The 13,401-nt window shown below is 45.6% G+C and overlaps 1 long non-coding RNA gene across 1 annotated transcript; it reads left to right on the top strand.

Annotated features, from left to right (window-relative positions):
- The first annotated feature begins 25 nt into the window (after positions 1-25).
- Positions 26-12,826, top strand: LOC138569056 (uncharacterized). Its single transcript, XR_011303090.1, has 4 exons — positions 26-149; positions 11,491-11,629; positions 11,749-11,876; positions 12,094-12,826. It is a non-coding gene; the product is annotated as an uncharacterized lncRNA (long non-coding RNA).
- The last annotated feature ends 575 nt before the right edge of the window (positions 12,827-13,401 follow it).

Consider the following 13,401-nt stretch of genomic DNA (forward strand, 5'->3'; position numbering starts at 1 on the left):
GCTCCTGTCCTGCCTATATCTTCCACTCTCTTCCACTCTTGCGTGCACAGCGTGTGCACACCCGGAAGTGCTCCGTAAGCGCGAGGCTGTTGGGCTGTTCGACTGGTGGGGGTTGGGGGCTGGAGGCTGGAGGATGTGCTACTGTAGAGGTAACCTTTTGGTCAAACTAACAACTGGTGAATGGTGTACGCAGTGTACGGTGTGCATAGTTATATGAGACTTATTTTATTTTCCTTTTTGTTTTGGTACACAACCGAACATATCTAATTATGAGGAAAAACAAAATGCCTTTACTTAGAAAAGAAGCAGGAGCAGACCTTTTTGCCGCGGTAAATACGAGACGTGCCAGCCTTGCTAGAGCAGTGACATTGCCTCTTCCTGAATCCAATGATGGCGAGGATGCTTTATTGCAGTGTGCACAAGATTGTTCTTTAATGGGTAAAACAGTTGAGGATCCTATTGATCCCTCCCAACCACTATTTGTGGAGGAGGTTGGCAACTGATCCGATGAAAAACAAACACGATAAAAGGCCATCTTTTGAGGACTTGTGTAAACCCACGCCATCTTTTGAGGACTTGTGTAAACCCAACAAACTCAATCACGACCACCTTTCTGATTCACCAAGTATTTTTGCACCAACTGATTATACTTTTGATTGTAATACTGCACCCTTTGAGTCAGACCTGTCCAACCAGCAATGAGCTCTGACATTTCTGCTTTGTTGGGCATTTTCAATCAACTGATTTTGCTCAAATTAAGGAAACAGACGGCAGCCATCATCAGTTTGGCTGCTGAAGTGGGGAAATTACCAGTGAGAATCGGGAAGCAGTACTTCTTGCATCCAAAGATGCATCTCCCAACTCCTCCACAGATGAGCAGGTTCGGTAATATAGGGAAAACGTCTAGTGACCCAGTGAAGCCACCAACAGTTGATGAAATTATTATAATACCCACCACACAGGAAGTTGAAGGTTTTTCACCAATAGGTGACACAGCGGAAGGGAACAAGGCCAAGGTGGTTAAAAATAACCAGTCTAGCTGTGGTGAAGGGATTCAGAATCAGGGGGTAACAGATGATTTTGAAATAAAAATATCCAAAAGACAAGACAAAAAATTAGCCAAAAGAAAAAAGAGAAATGAAGTAAATAACAAATCGTCTAGAACATTTCTAAGTGATAAAGATCTAAAGCATATCATTTTAGATGCTGATGATGTGATACTGCTACCCGAAAAGAAAATCCGAAAAGCCAAGGAAGGGCATGATTGATTTGGACCTGCAACCATGCTCGAAAATAAACTCTGACCAAGCTTCACAGAGTGTATACTCAGAAGGGGATTATGTACTTTTTGAGATAATAAAAAAGAAATGGGATGATGTTTTCGAAATCTTTAAAGGAGCAATCCCAACTGCAAATAACCTCAAGATAGGCGGCTCCAATTATGAAGTGGGGTCCGAGGGTGTAGATTACCCCCCTTTGGTGCCTGTCACGAACTTAAAAATGATCCAACATAACACCAACATGAGTGAATTACCCGCTTTAGTTAAGAAAGGAGGCAAAACTCCTGTCAATATGGGGCTTGGCAGCTCCGAATGGAAAACCTCTAATAGTAACACATGCACGAATCTGACGAATGAATCTGATCTTTTACCCCCTTTTGGTAACAATGATGATCTGTCGACCCCAAATTTAATAAAAGCAATGAGAAAAGGGCTGGACAAGATCGACCAACACTATAATGAAGCTGACTTGCGTCAATTAATACTTAAGATGTTCACAGAAAATCATATTCAAGTAGAGAACCGGCATCATTTGGGAGACCCTGTGTTGCCCATGATACCAGCGGAAAACATCTTAACTAAAAAGATGGAACAAGAGGTTGAAGGGAAAAAGCATGGTGGTTACTATGAGAATGTTAACGTAATTGAGGATGGCAGGGAATTGAGGGGCAATGATTTAAGAAAAACGGTTAACCCGGATCTACCTGGGCTAATTATGAGATCCTTACTCAATGACATATCACTGAACAGAACATATATTTTATCTTTATTCACATCCATTCCTGAGTTAAGGCTAATCAGCATGGTGATGTCACTTCTTTTTAAAGAAGCTGAACAGCTGCAATGCAGAGGTTTTGATATTCTGGAACAAAACTTTACAACATCTAAACCAAAAGCCAATGCACCTAGGCATTCCAGTAGTGAAAGATTAACCAGTAAACCTGAACTTAACTCTGACAAACAGGATTGGAGATGGCTGGCCCTGTCTCTGCCTGAGTCTATTGACACGCTAAAGCAGTTGGGCAAGCCTCTTTAGCGTTCTAAACAATGTAAAATTGCTCAGTTGGAATTCAAGAGGCTCTTTTAACTTAATGAATAATGAAAAAATGATGCGTGCGTTGGCACAATTTGATTTTGTTCTTATTCAAGAATCCTGGTCCAAAGGGAAACTTTGTTGGGAAGGCTATGATTTGTCTACACTCTCTGCCCAAGGTGGAAAAAAGGGACGTCCCAGTGGTGGTCTTATAATAGCAGCTAAATGTTTTTGTCATCTGCTTAAAATAGGGGTACTGTGTGTTTCCAAATGTTTTCTTATGGCTTCTGAAAGTGAGAGTCCCCCAAAAAGGCAGTTAAACTCTGCAATGAGAGGCAATAATGGACACACCCCAGCAGGGAATGAGACCAAGACCAAGGGCCTCATTACACGTTGTGCGCTAAAAACTGCAAATTAGCGGCATGGCGCTATTAACGTGTCCGCCCTCGCAAGAGGGCGCTAATGGCGTACCATTACGAGTATGCGGACACGAGCATAGCGCCATGCCTTTAATGACCCTACCGCCATGCCGCTAAAGTCCCCAAAAAGTAATTTACCGCCTTCCGCGAAAGTGCAGATAGCACCTCCACCCTCGCGCCATTAGCGGTCACCGCTATTAGCGGTCACCGATATTAGCGATCACCACTATTAGCGGTGACTGTTAAATTGCGGAACCGGAAATAGCGTCATCGTACAGGAACGGGAAAGAGCACGGCGGCCATCTTTAAAAACACAATCCATTGCCATCCTCTGCACCCTGGACCTGTTTTGAGTTGGGAGCAGTGCAAATTCATCTGGGACTCCTGCATCATGCCCAAGGCTCTGAAGAAAACCAGTGACAGGCAGCGCAAGGAAAAATATACCAATGAGGAATTGGTATGTTAACACATACCCTTGCAGAGCATGCGGAGGTAGTCTTTGCAAATGACATGCGCCGGCCAACCTTGCTGAAGAAAAAAGCCAACTGGGAGGAGGTAGCTCTCAAAGTCAGTGCTGTGGGCACCAGCACGCGCACCGTGCGCGAATGGAAGAAGAGGTGGGACGACCTCAGGCTGCGGGTGAGGGGCATCCTGGCTGAGAACCACTGCATTGCCAGTGCCGGTGGAGATGGCTCACCAATCAGGATGAAGGAATGGGAGGAGACATGCGCAAACATGATTGCCGTTGAATCCATTGAGGGAGTGGGCAGCATGGAGATCGGCGTGGCTACCACTTCAGATGGAGGTGAGTGTACACATGACAGGTGGCGGTGTGAATGTACTGTTACCCCCATATGTGAGCACAGACTCCTCTCATGCATGGACACACATCCACACATGCATCCATCCCTCACCATGTCAGTGTCAGACCCAAACACACACACATGCACACATCACCAGAGACAAGTCCCAAACACACCCATGCATGGATGAGGCACTGAACTGGCACATCACCTGCATCCACAACCACTGAGTCCCAATGGCCACAACTGCATCATTCATGTAATCTTCATTAAGTAAATTGAATCGCAACCAATGACATCCCCCTTCTCGTCCCTCACAGGCTCACATACAGATGGGGAGGATGCCGCTGATGCATCAAAGGCACCAGCTACATGCAAGAGGGCAAGGGCACAGGAGCCGTAGGATACTCCAACAACATCCAGGGGCAAGGGGGGAAGGGCACACCTGACGGGTAGGAAACATGGTCATGGTGCCACTGTCAGGGCAGTAGTAGCTGCACCACCAACTGCGGCCCCACCACCGGAGGTGAACCCACTGGCACCAATGCCAGCCACCGAGGGACCACCATCAGCTGCGGCTAGCTCCGCTGGTGAGGCAGCCACCACTGTCCCCCTATCCGATCCGGAGGACACCCTAGGCCAGCACATGGAGATGCACACCCCAAGCCCCCCTGGAGCCCCAGCGCCTGTGCCATTCCAGACCCCTGGGTCTGATGGGACTGTTGAGGACACCAACCCTGCAATCATGTCCCCCATGTTACCATCACCTGCTGCAGTGGATGCATTGGAGGGCACAGCATCCAGTGCACGGTCACCCAGCACTGCCCCCCAACTCACCACCATCCTGCAGCGCCAAAACGAGCTTACTGTGCTGGTCGGCCAGCATGTTGAGGAGGCTGCCAATCTCAGAGAGAACATTGTCGAGGCGGCGAGGCACTGCACTGAGCGGATGGACGCCAACACCGACAGGCTATGCGATGAGATAGCGAGGCTCAGGGAGGTCCTTGTCCGCATGGCTGACACTATGGACCGCCACTTTTCCCAACAAGGCCAGTCTACCCCGTCCTCATCTTCCGGATCGAGACAAACAAGCCCCCTCCGGCGCTCATCGCGCACCACCAGGCGCACGTCTGGCAACCCTCAAGATCCTTTCAAGGACAATGGAAAATAGGGGGTTGATGGAGATTCCTCTGTATGCATTGTCCAGGGAATACATGGCAGACACATGAGGGACTGTAGTGGGGGGTGGTGGGAAGGGTGTTATGGGTCTGTTGTGGGGGATGGTGGGAAGGGTGTTATGGGTCTGTTGTGGGGGTGGTGGGAAGGGTGTTATGGGTCTGTTGTGGGGGGTGGTGGGAAGGGTGTTATGGGTCTGTTGTGGGGGGTGGTGGGAAGGGTGTTATGGGTCTGTTGTGGGGGGGGGTGGCAAGGGTGTTATGGGTCTGTTGTGGGGGAGGGAGGGTGGTGGGATGTTTTTGGGCTTGTACTACTACACCTTTATGTCACTCAATACACTGGTTTCTGATCAAAACACAGGCTTGGACATCTTCATTGTGTGTGTGTACTTTATTGGCGACAGGGTCCATTGCGTGCTTCAAAACATACACCAGTGCATTACCCCCCATATCCATGTGACAGTACGGAAACATGTTCCTCAGAATATTTGGTTGATCAGATGCTGTCTCACAGCACGTCCCTCCGGGCCATCCCCTCTTGCAACACCTGCATCCCCTTCACCTCCGTCCTCATCACCATCATCATCCTCATCATGTGCTTCTATTTCAACGTCAGGGGGCAGTGGCACATTCGGTCTGATATACATATTGTGCAGCATGACACATGCCATGGTGATCTTGCCCATCTTCTCATGTCCATACAGGAGAGCACCACCAACCCTGCTAATGCACCTAAAACGTGACTTCAAAAGTCCAAAAGTCTGCTCGATCACGATGCTGGTACGGGTATGTGCACGATTGTATTCCTCCTCGTGCCTGTTCTGTGGGTTCCGTACAGGTGTGAGGAGCCAGGTCTTCAGGGGATAGCCCGCATCACCTGTATGGGGGAATGAACGGGGTCCTGTTACTGTTCACCTCAAGATCGGCTTGTTCACATCACACAAATTGACATTGCATTGTGATTCAAGTACTGAATTGACAGCATACATGCAGATGGTCTGTGTGACAGCAACGTGCAAGGGGGAGGTCGACCCTGCAAGTAGAAATGCCACATTCATGCCTCCAACAGTAATTGACATGTCCTGGGTGAGGCCAGGTCTTAGGTGTCCCTGGGCCATCCCAATTAGGTACCACACTGCTAGTGTATTGACATCCTGACACCGATGTTGCCATGCTGTGAAGCATCACTTCAGTGGTGCCATAGGTGTGTGGTTCAGTGCTATGTCTAGGGGTGATCCCTTTGCATACATACAAGGGCGCGTTGCTGAATTGATGTTGTGCTGCACTGATTCTGTATTACTGTCTTGACGCCATGTTGCTGATTTGTGTAATATGTGGCGTGGCATGATGTGCAATGTGGATGGATGTGTGATATTTTGCAACCTGCATTGTTCTCAATGTTGTGCACCTTCGAATTGCATGTGGGTTCTTCTCAAGTACATCGTGGCCTTCCCTGAAGGACATTGGCGTACATCTGTATGTCCATTTTCTCTACAGACGCCAGTCAACACCCAGTTGGAGTATGTATCCCCCCCCATTCACACCCAGTTGGAGTATGTATCTCTCCCCCCCCTTCACACCCAGTTGGAGTATGTATCTCCCCCCCCATTCACACCCAGTTGGAGTATGTATCTCTCCTCCCCCTTCACACCCAGTTGGAGTATGTATCCCTCCCCCCCCCATTCACACCCAGGTGGAGTATGTATCTCTCCCCCCCCATTCACACCCAGTTGGAGTATGTATCTCCCCCCCCCTTCACACCCAGTTGGAGTATGTATCTCTCCCCCCCATTCACACCCAGTTGGAGTATGTATCCCCCCCCAAATCACGCTGCCATGTGCTTGCCCTGCTACTCACCAAGTAGCCACGAACGTTGTCCGGTGTGTCGCTCCATGTAGCGTGGGATAGTTGAGTTCCGCAGAACCATGGAATCATGTGTTGATCCTGGGAATCTGGCACAGCAATGTGTGATTATCTTGTTGGCGTCACATACCATTTGGACATTGATAGAGTGGAATTGCTTCCTGTTTCGGTACACTACTTCATTGTGATGTGGGGGACCACCAATTCCACATGGGTACAGTCGATGGCCCCGATGCAACTTGGAATGCCTGCCAGTGAATAGAAGCCAACTTTTGTGTTTGCAATCTCATGGGCAGTCTGTGGCATGGATATGTGTTCAGGTGCATGCTTCAGGAGTGCATCGAGTACCTGGTTCAGCGTGCGTGAGAATACTGGTTGTAAGATGCCATGCATCTGTCCCACTGTATGCTGATAGGTGCCTGTGGCCAGGAAGTGGAGCACACTCACCACCTTCGGTAGCGGGGGGATGGCAGTTCTGATGTCTATGAGGCTCACAATGTCGTCGTGGATCATGTCCACGATGCTGGTGATGGTAGTCCTGTCCAGACGGTACATGGTGTGTATCTGCTCAGGGGTCAGGTTGAATGGACTGGCTCTGATCCTGGGTATTGGTGGGTGCCTCTGTGGTATGATTAGGTGCCGTTGTGGTGCTTGCTGTGCCTGTCTTGCCCTCCTCCTCCTCCTGCGTCTCCTTTGTGCTGCCTGTTGTTGTAGCAGCTGCGCTGCAATGAGGTCCTCCAGGCCATGTAATGCTGCCAGTATTGGAACCATCTTGGTGTGGGGAGGGGTGTGGGAAGGGGTGTGGTGTGCTCCTTTTGAGCTGCCACAGTCTCCATTGTCTTCACTTGTGCTGATTTGGTCCACCTGTGGCAGGTGGGAACACTGCTCATTTCCCTTAACGGGTGGTCCGCAATGCCGGTATTTGCACCATGGCGGTAAAGGGTTTGGGGGGATTTACCATGCCGCTATTAGCATGTGCACTGGCCTTGTGATGCTGTGCTAATAGCGGCATGGCGTAATTAACGGAATGGAGGGTCGCACGCAGGCGGCCTGCCCGCTATTAGTGGCACCGTAATTAGCGGTGCCGCTAATAGCGGCGTGCCAGGTCGTGATCCACATGGGGATTTAACGTTACCGGTAATACATTACCGATAACGTTAAATCCCTACCGCCATCCGTGTAATGAGGCCCCAAGTGCGGGTGAGATATAAAAGGCTTTATCTAAATCAATAGAGGGCATGCAAAGGACTCTGCAAATTCTGAGAGCACTCTGTCTGACAATAGCAATAGCGTGATTCATACGGAATCTCACGGCAAGATGATGCTGGCGTATCTAAAAGCAGGTATAATACCGGAAAGTCTGCAGGTCAAAAACGTTCCCAGGGTATTTATAGACAACCCTAAATTTAAATGACAATTTAGTGCGGTTGGGAACAAATGCTCTCGAGATTACCTTATTCTGATCATTGATACTTCGGTGGAAGAGGCTACAAAACAAAAACTGGAAATTGAAACTGTTGAAAATAAGATGAAAGGGGACAATCTAATTAAAGACATCAAAGATAAACTTACTAAAATAGAAGAGAAAATAGGTAAGTTTAAAAAGTTTACCTTAGACAAAAAAATTTGGAAGTATAAAAAAAGACACCGAAAATTATAAGGAAACTATTACTTATCCTTACCTTGCAGCTTCGTTCTATGATGACCAAAATAAGCTATCTCAAAGTAGAAACAGAAACATTGGCCGACAGAGAAACAAATATGTTAGTTTCTTGAACACTTCGAACACTACGAGCAGTAGTGATTCTGACAATGCCTCATCCTCCAATGGTACTAACACCAACAACCAATCTCCTTTTTTTTCGGGGACGAGGGAAGAAAACACACCTGTGGCAACAAGGGCCACCACAGATGCAGACCCGCAATTGGAGGGGTCCACCGCGGAACTGGTGATTCCAATTTTCAATTTGTCAAATCACCTCTTCACCGAGTCTGAAACAAAAGTCCTGAAAAATGGACTTAGTTTTGTCCCAACCACAAAAGCCAAAGTCTTCGACACCCAGGTGGAATTACACAAATTCTTTTGTTTAATCTGTCTCAAATATTTCTTTAAAGATCGTCATACTTCTACAAAAGAACCTAGTACCACAGGGTTAAAAGTCCCTTCCAATTTCACTCCATCTAACTCAATGGTTAGTCCAGCAATCCTAGCCTTTGAAAATAAGATTCTGGAAAAAACTAAACATCTACTCAAAGACAAAAACCATTGTGAAGATAAACTAAGTAGAACTGAAAGAATTGCCCTTACCACCCTACAAAATAATCCGGCCTTCCTCATAAAACCAGCCGATAAAGGCGGAGGAATTGTCCTATGAGATACCACACTATATAAAACAGAGGCTCTGCTCCAACTAGACAATCCTCAGTTTATCGCAAATTGAATCAAGATCGCACCGATTCCATCCGAGCTGAAATCAAAAGTCTGATGGATCATGCTCTACGACAGGAATGGATCGATCAAGACGAACACCATTTTTTGATCAAAACATCGCCTACCACTCCCGTGTTTTACCTCCTCCCAAAGGTTCACAAAAATTCAGTTCATCCACTGGGCAGACCGATCGTTTCGGCTACCAATTCAATCTTGGAGTCTTTGTCCATTTATGCCGATTGGTTCCTCAGACCCTTTGTAAAAGCAATGAATTATTTTGTTAAGGATACCACAAGCATGATAAACCTGGTTGATTCCTTCCAACTAGAAACTTTAGATCTGCTGGTGACTTTAGACGTTACCTCGCTCTATACAAGCATTCCACAGGAAGACTGCTTGACAATCATGGAGGCATACCTTAATAAATGCATTCACACCTTCCATAAAGTTCCCACCTCATTCATTATGGAATGTATTAAAATTGTCCTAACTGAAAACTTCTTTCTATATGAGGGCACCTATTACAAACAAATACACGGCACAAGTATGGGGGCAACTTTCACCCCGGATCTGGTGAATCTGTTCATGGACCATTTTGAATCCACTTCCATCTACGACCCAACCAATCCATTTAAGAACAACATCTCAAAATGGCTTCGCTATATTGTCGACGTCTTTCTGGTTTGGCAAGGTGGTCCGACTCTTCTTCACTCCTTTCTAGAGTGGCTTAATAACCACAATCAATATATTAAGTTCACCATGACTTACGATCTACAAACAATTCCTTTCCTTGACCTCTCTATTTATAAAACTGAGGGGGCCCTTCTGAAAACCAAGCTTTTCCGAAAACCGACCGACAAAAACACACTTCTCAGATTTAATAGCTTTCACCCTCTTAGTTTACGAGAAAACCTATCTGTCGGCCAATTTCTTAGAGTTAGGAGAAACTGCTCAAAGATAGGTGACTTCATTCAAGAAGGCAAAGACCTCAAGCAACGCCTGATCACCCGTGGCTATCCCAAGAAATGCATTAATAGAGCCTATAAGAGAGCCAAACATGCTAATAGGGATAGATGTCTTCACCCAGAGCCTAAAACTACAGAGGAAAGGATCACGTGCGTTAACACTTTTGGCCCAATCAGTAACGCTTTACGGAGAACCATCAAAAAACAGTGGCACATGTTGTCCACTGATGATTTCTGTCCGGCACAACCCAGGTTTGCCTTTAAACGTCAGAAAAATGTTAGGGATATTCTGGTCCACACTTACCCTAAAGCACCCATTTCCTTGTCACAAACTGCACTTTGCAACCTCCCACCGGTTCTTGGCCACTATAAATGTGGCCACTGCTCAGTTTGCCCTCTGACCACTAATTGTAAAACAGTAGAGCTCAATGGTAGGACATGGAACTTTCGTTCCTTTTCCAATTGTGCCTCGGACTGGCTAATTTATGGCATCAAAAGCCCATGTAATTTATTATACATAGGCAAAACTAGCAGAGCGATAAGACAAAGGATATGTGAGCATAGGTCTTGTCTTACAAATAAAACCAATAAAAAACCACTGTGGCTCATTATACAACTGCCAATCACAAGTATACAGATCTACATTGGTTTGTCATCCAAAACATATCTCCTTCACCTAGAGGTGGGAATAGAGATCTATCTCTTAGTCTTGCAGAACAAAGATGGATCTATAATCTCAACACAGTAAGTCAAGGCCTAAACTCTTCAGTCGAGTGGAACAGCCTGCTTACTTAACCCCTATCCGCTCACCGATTGGCTCTGCCATCACTTCCACAGTATCATCTATCTCTGGAGTGACTACTTAGCCACGCTATCACAGTCCTCTACTAGTGGACACCAGTGAGTGCACTTTGTCAACCGTTTAGCTTTGACACAATGTGTGAGTCATCCACATAAAACATCTCACTCAGTGACACATCAGTTTGCGATCTGGTCTTTGCTCTGGCCCATGACAAAAAATGTGTAAAAAAATGTTTATAAATAAATTCTTAAATTCCTTGTCTCTGAGCCTCTCACATTATCTATGGAAACCACATTTTCATACGTGTACAAATAATCATTTTTCACTTATAACACCACTCTGACTGTGCATGCGGGAGCGGAATTGTTTTTCCACCTACACCGTGCTTTTTTCCACAATTGTGCCATACACCTTTAAGAAAGGGGCGTACCGTTAAAGCCATGTGACTTTGAGGCGCTTTGATGTCAAGACATATTTATATCCGGGCCCTGCCATCCTCCTTTAGTTGAAGCCGAGCCGGGATCTACAGCAAACGTTTTTCCTGTTTCCATGGTTCATAGCTAAGCCCTATCCTTCCGCTGGTTCCTGTCTGAGCTGTCCACGATGGTGAAAAATGTGTTTATCTCCCTCGTGCATTTCTCTAGCCTCGTTTGTGACCAGTTACGTCTGTCTGGCTTTTTCATTTGTTTACAACCCGTGTGTTTTCTTCCACGTTTTAGAACAAGTTGAGACACACTATTTGGAAGATGTCATTTGCCAACTAATCCACAGTGCTGTTCATGTATGTGCTTCTTCCAGCGAACATCGTAGACATCGCTAGGAGTCATCTCATTTTTCTCGCATATCTAGCTCACTAAGGTATTTACACTGAGGCGCTTCACCCTTGGGTGCTCGGCGCTACCTTTTCTTCCTGCATCTTCTCCTGTACAGCATGAGAGTTGTTTGATTCCATCTGATGTTTTCTCTGTTTCATTTAGAGAACGATCCCTGAAATACAACTGCTATTCTGGGCTCCCTACCATCCGCACCTGTGTCTGGTAGCACAGCGCATGCAGTAATTAACTACCAGCCTCCATTAAATAGTGCTGACATTTCGATAACAACAGTAAGTTAGTCTTAGGAAATTCTAATTACCTTTGTTTAAATGTAACTTATCTAAGTAGCCCACCTCGCGCACTTTGATGTAAGTTTAGCTTCCCCAACATTTAGTGTGATGCATGCACCTGGTACAATTAATATGGACCATAATAGTGCCCTTTTGAACCTCCTCAATTCATTAGCAGGTTACTAACTAAATAATTATTCTGTATCTACTTCCATAGTGACCACTTTGCTCTCCTGGACGAATAGAACAAGGTGCTCCTCGCCACAGAATTTATGAAGAATTTATGACTCTTTTTGCCAATGTGCCTCCAGATGTAAATTCTGCATTCTATAAAACGGCTGACTTTTCCACCGTCTCTATCACACTCGATCTAGCGACAACAAGTAAGAGATTGAACTTCATTATGTGTCACATCATGTCATGTCATTTGTTTGTTTTTAACTCTTTTCTAGAATACAATTAACAATTTGTCAACATTGAAGTTTTTCTACGTAGAGATTCTTTTTTGGTAATAATACAGTGCAATGTTTTGCTGATAGGACTAACAGGCTTATCTTTTGTAAAAAACAAACTCACTAAACAGTTTGTAGTTCCTTTGTTTTCTGTCCCACAAGGGAATTATTTGTGTATACATCTTTTTAGATCTATGATGTCATTTTCACATCAGATATAAGGCCTATCGTGAAGAAATCTTCTGTCCTGAAGATGGCCACAACACTTACCTTTGTATGGACACCTGAGAAAATGTCCAATCCATCATGTGGCCGAAACATGTCGACACCTCACATCTCAAAAAATGTCACATTTAGGCATTTCTGCAACCATTTTATAGGATTTTAGGGTGTATTGATTGACCCATTCTTTCTTCTTTTTTCTGTCCTTTTCTTTAGCCTTTTTCTTTATGTTGCAATTATTAGACATATTTCTTTGTGCCTCTTATGACTCATGGATGTATTAAATTGTTTTTAGCTTTTTTACATATATGATTAAAACTTGATCTCATGTACCCTTGTGCATCTGGCTATTTGTTCCTGTTTTTTTGATTCACGACTAGCATACACTGTTGATTTGCTGTAAATATGTCTATTGGTAGACCTTTGTTTTGTGTGACCATAAGTGTTCAATCCCTTCCTAGAGTCAAAGTAGTGAGGGGTAATCAATTCTCAGTGCCTTCACCGGCACCCCTGTGTTTACTTATTACAAAAATACATCATGGATGAGGTAAGCTATAGGGGGCATCGTGGGGATTGCGTGGTGAAGACTAGCTACTATGTACAATATAGGTGCAGCGCTCCATGATTGGTGGAGATCCACGTGGTGGCACCGTGGAGTGCTTGGGTCAGCTGGGCTCATCGGGGTGGAATATCAGGTCACGAGCTGTCCATGTGGATACATTGCTGCTGCACTAACATTTTGCCCTTGTGGCCACGCATACACATTCATCACTAATTTCTATGTCAATTTAACCTATAAATCCTACAACATATTAATCTACTACCATAAAAGAGACAGAGAGAGACAGTAT

The sequence above is a fragment of the Ambystoma mexicanum genome, chromosome 2q (assembly GCF_040938575.1).
Source record: "Ambystoma mexicanum isolate Mex_15411 chromosome 2q, UKY_AmexF1_1, whole genome shotgun sequence".
NCBI lineage: Eukaryota > Metazoa > Chordata > Amphibia > Caudata > Ambystomatidae > Ambystoma > Ambystoma mexicanum.